Source organism: Thamnophis elegans, chromosome 17 (genome assembly GCF_009769535.1).
Source record: "Thamnophis elegans isolate rThaEle1 chromosome 17, rThaEle1.pri, whole genome shotgun sequence".
Taxonomy (NCBI): Eukaryota; Metazoa; Chordata; class Lepidosauria; order Squamata; family Colubridae; genus Thamnophis; species Thamnophis elegans.
In genome coordinates this window covers 705,373-710,530 of record NC_045557.1, presented here as the reverse complement: position 1 = coordinate 710,530, position 5,158 = coordinate 705,373, and positions in this window count along the sequence as shown.

The following is a 5,158-nucleotide window of genomic DNA, read 5'->3' as shown; positions in this document are numbered from 1 at the left end:
CTCTCTTTCTCTCTCTTTTTGTCTCTCTGTCTCTCTGTCATTTCTAAGACCTGGAGGGGGGAGGGCTGGAAAAGTTGTTGGTATATGTAAGTGGAGGGAGAGAGAGGGAGAGAGAGAAATGTATTTTATGCCTGTCCAGGTTGAAAGGTGAGAACTTTGATTTTTTTATTTTGTGTGAAAAGACTTACATTGAGAGTTGATCGATAGAAAACTCGTAGAAAGTTATGTATTTCTCTAAGTTCCAAAAATGTGGAGAGAGAGAAAAAGTCTTTTTTTTAAACATAACCCCTCTCCTGGAAGGGGGGGGGAGTGAATTCACAATGTAAGGTTTGAGACCCATAGAAGTTTGAGAACACATCCAAGTCCCAATGAGCCAAAGCTGAGACTTAAAGGGAGGCTTGAATAACAATCAGCATTTAACCTTTTTATACAGACATCATAGAATAACATCCTGGCTTTCGTAGAGTATAAATCTTTATTACTGTCAAAGGCCAGCAATACACATTACTTTTTACCATATATTAAAAAGTAGATATTAAAATCATCATGTATATGTGTGTGTGTGTGTGTGTGTGTGTATATATATATATATATATATATATATATATATATATATATATATATATGTGTGTGTGTGTGTGTGTGTGTGTGTGTGTGTGTGTGTGTGTGTGTATGTGTATGTGTATGTGTATGTGTATGTGTATGTGTATGTGTATGTGTATGTATGTATATATTAATATAATATAATATTATATATATATATATATATATATATATATATATATATATATATATATATACACACACACACACACACACACACACACACACACACACATATATATATATATATATATACATGTTTTTTTTTATTTGTGCTGATAAATAAATAAAGGGAGACTAGTATAGATCTATTTCAAGCTATTTAGCTCTCATCAGCTAGCCATACCCTTACTGGGATTTGAACCTGGGCTATATGGCATACTAGGCACACTAGGCAGAGATCTTAGCCATTAGGCCACAGGCTCTTATCCATTTATCAGCGAAGCCAGGGTGAAAGGTATCTATTAGATTTTTACAACCCCTGGTTGGCTAGCTAATGAGAGCTAAATAGCTTGAAATAGATCTATACTAGTCTCCCTTTATTTATTTATCAGCACAAATAAAAAAACACAAATATAACAAAGGCAACAGTAAAAATATTGGTTTTTTGTCGTGATGGACTCTTGGAAGTGGTTAGCTTCCTCCCATAATTGGGGCTTACCAGGGGTTGTAAAAATTATATATATATATATATATATATATATATATATATATATATATATATATATATATATATATATATATATATATATATATATATATATTCTTTTGTATTCTCAGTGGATTTCTTTCTTTTCTGAAGAAATTGGGACATCAACAGATGATCCAATTTAAATTTTGAACAAAATAGTTGGAAGAGTTCCTTTTTTTTCCTTTCCTTTTCTCTACCTTCTTTCTTTTCCTTTCTCTCTCTCCCCTTTTCCTCATTTCTCCCTCCTTTCCCCTGTGTACTCTACGTACTTCATCCACTGTATTTATAACCCTCCACCCTCTAATACTAATTGGCTATGAGTAGAAAAGCAGTTGCTTTTGGCTCTACATCAACCTCCGCCTCCACACCTGCGGGAGGCCAGAGGACAACACAGACAATGTCCCAGCATGAAAAAGAGAAGGAAGCAAATTTTGAAACACTTATGCAAATGAGGCAGAAAATGCAAGCAGGAATTGACAGTAAAGATAGCAAGTTAGACACTCTTATAAAAAAAATGGAGGTAATGGAACAACAAAATCAAAGCATAGTGCAAAAAGTTGATAAAATGGAAGGGAAAGTTGAAAGCATGCACAACTGGATGCTGAAATACGAAGACAGGATTCAAAAAATTGAAAATAAAATCCAAGAAGGAGAGAAGAAAACCAAGAAGCTAGAGACTAGACTAAGTGATCTTTTTATTGGGAATTATACCGGAAACATACAATAGAGAATTGAAGTATTTGATTGTAAATGTGTTAACAGCAGCCAGAATTGTATTTGCAAAAAACTGGAAAAACAAAACAATACCAAAACAGGAAGAAGTTATCCGAAAAATAATGGACTGTGCTGAAATGAGTAAATTGACATTTGAAATTAGAGAGCAAGAGGATGAACAATTTTATAAGATATGGGATTTGTTTAATCGGTGGCTAGGGGGGGAAAAAAACTTTGGAAATGAAAAATGATATACTTATACCTTAATTGAAAAAAGTAAATGATGATATAATTAATAATTAATAATTAATAATTTGCGCAACTTTTAATTTTTAATTTTTAAACTGGTATGTTGAGTGCATGGGATTGTCTAGGATGGTGTGAATGACCTCACTTTTATTATTATTATCGTTGTAATTTGTGTTTTTTAATTACTCGTGAGGACTGCTTGTGTGAGAGATTGGGTATGATTGACTCGGAGGACCTGCCAGGGTTCGCGGGGGTCACCGGGGTGGTCGGGGGGACCATGGCCACGGTAGAGGGTCGGAGCATTGCGGTCATAACAAAGAGGGGCAGATATGGCGGGGACTTTAGGGCAAGCCATTACCGGGGAAGGAGGGTTCGCTACATTACAGAGATCCCTCCTTCCGGCCCTATGAGTCCCACTCCAAGACCAGATGGCGCGAGTAGTCAGGACCCTGGTCTCAGGCTGCTGTTGCTAAATGCCAGGTCTGTTGTTCACAAAGCTCCCCTCGTCCAGGACTTAATTGTTGACGAGAGGGCAGACCTGGCATGTATTACTGAAACCTGGCTGGGAACAGAAGGAGGAGTCCCCCTTGTAGAGATGTGCCCAGAGGGATTTCAGGTGCTTCATCAGCCGAGAGCCCAGGGAAGGGGTGGCGGTGTGGCTATTATTATCTGGGAGTCTCTGTTACCTCGTAGGGTCCCTGCTCCGGAGCTTGCCGGGTGTGAGTCCCTGCTGATAAAGTTGGACCTCAAGGGTCAAGTGGGTTTGCTGCTAACGTACCTGCCTCCCAACTGCGTTGCAGCATCCCTCCCCTCGCTCCTCGAGTCAGTAGCCGAGCTGGCAGTTGAGCTCCCCAGGCTTATAGTTCTGGGGGACTTTAACCTGCCACCGCTCGGTGAACGCTCTGACGGGGCGCAGGAGTTCATGGCTTCCATGACAGCCATGGGCTTGACCCAGGTAATTCGGGGCCCAACTCATACAGCGGGTCACATGCTCGACCTCGTATTCCTCTCGGAGCAGTGGATGTGTGATCTTGGTCTGAGGGGTAATGAGATCATACCCCTGTCGTGGTCAGACCACTGCCTACTGAGGCTTAACTTCCGGAGGCCAAACCCCCACCGTAGGGAGGAGGAACCGACCAGGTGGTTCCGCCCCAGGCGACTTATGGACCCTTTGAGGTTCCAAACGGAGCTTGGGGTAATTCCCGACACTCTCGCCCACAGTTCGGCGGAGACTCTGGTTGCCGCCTGGCATTCGGCGGCGGAGTCTCTTGACCGGATTGCGCCACTACGGCCCCTCCGGGTCAGCGGATCCTGGAGACATCCTTGGTTCACCAAGGAGCTCCGGGAGAAGAAGGGCCGGAGGAGACGCCTAGAGCACCTGTGGAGGTCCGATAAGTCCGAGGAGAACCGAGTTGCCAAAGGAACGCATATCTCCGCCTTGGTAGCGTCCGCCGAGTCACGCCCAGCCGCCCTGTTTAGGATCACCCGCTCCCTCCTCAATAGGAGGGATGCGGGAGACCCCTTGCAGGGTAGGGCTGAGGACTATGCCCAGTTCTTGGCGTACAAAGTTGCTCGGTTTCGTTCGGACTTGGACTCCACCGCTGTAGATCCAGCCGAGACACAGGGGGATTACTTGGCAAACCATCTCTGGGTTGAGTTCCAGGATGTTGCCTCTGGGGATGTGGACAAGGCCATTCGAGCTGTAAGCGCCTCCACCTGTATTCTGGACCCGTGTCCCTCCTGGCTGGCTGCCAACAGCAGGGAGGTGACACATGGCTGGATCCAGGCGGTCGTGACCGCCTCCCTTCGGGAGGGGCACTTCCCCGCCGCACTTAAGACGGCGGTGGTGAGACCCCTCCTGAAGAAACCATCCTTGGATCCAGCCATTTTAAACAACTATCGTACTGTCTCCAACCTCCCCTTTATTGGGAAGGTTGTCGAGAAGGTGGTGGCCTTCCAGCTTCAACGGGCCTTGGAGGAAGCTAGCTACCTTGACCCCTTCCAGTCCGGCTTCAGACCCGGTTACAGCACTGAAACCGCTTTGGTCGCATTGACCGATGATCTCTGGAGGGCCAGAGATGGAGGCCATGTGTCCATCCTGGTTCTCCTTGACCTCTCAGCGGCTTTCGATACCATCGACCATGGTATCCTTCTGCGACGACTGCGGGAGGTGGGGGTGGGAGGCACTGTTTTGCAGTGGTTCTCCTCCTACCTCTCGGACAGGTCGCAGTCGGTGTTTGTCGGGGGGCAGAGATCGTCCCTGAGGCCCCTAACATACGGGGTGCCGCAGGGTTCAGTCTTATCCCCCCTACTATTTAACATTTACATGAAACCGCTGGGCGAGATCATCCGGAGGCACGGGATAAAATACCATCAATATGCGGACGATACACAACTGTATCTGTCCGCCCCGTGCCAACTCAATGAAGCGGTGGACGTGATGAACCAGGGCCTTGAGGCCGTTAAGAACTGGATGAGCGCTAACAAACTGGTACTCAACCCGGACAAGACCGAGTGGCTGTTGTGTTTCCCTCCCAACAATTTGGCCGACATTCCAACACTCAGGCTGGGGGGTCAAATTTTATACCCCTCAGATAGGGTCCGTAATCTAGGAGTCCTCCTGGATCCACAGCTGACTTTTGACCATTAGTTGTCGGCTGTGACCAGGGGGGCATTTGCCCAGGTTCGCCAGGTCCGCCAGTTACGGCCCTACCTGAACCGGGAGGCTCTCACAACAGTCACTCAAGCCCTTGTGATCTCTAGGCTGGAATACTGCAATGGGCTCTACATGGGGTTGCCCTTGAAGTGCATCCGGCGACTGCAGTTAGTCCAGAATGCAGCCGCACGAGTGATAGCGGGCGCACCGCGGTTCGCCCACATTACACCCATCCTCCGCGAGCT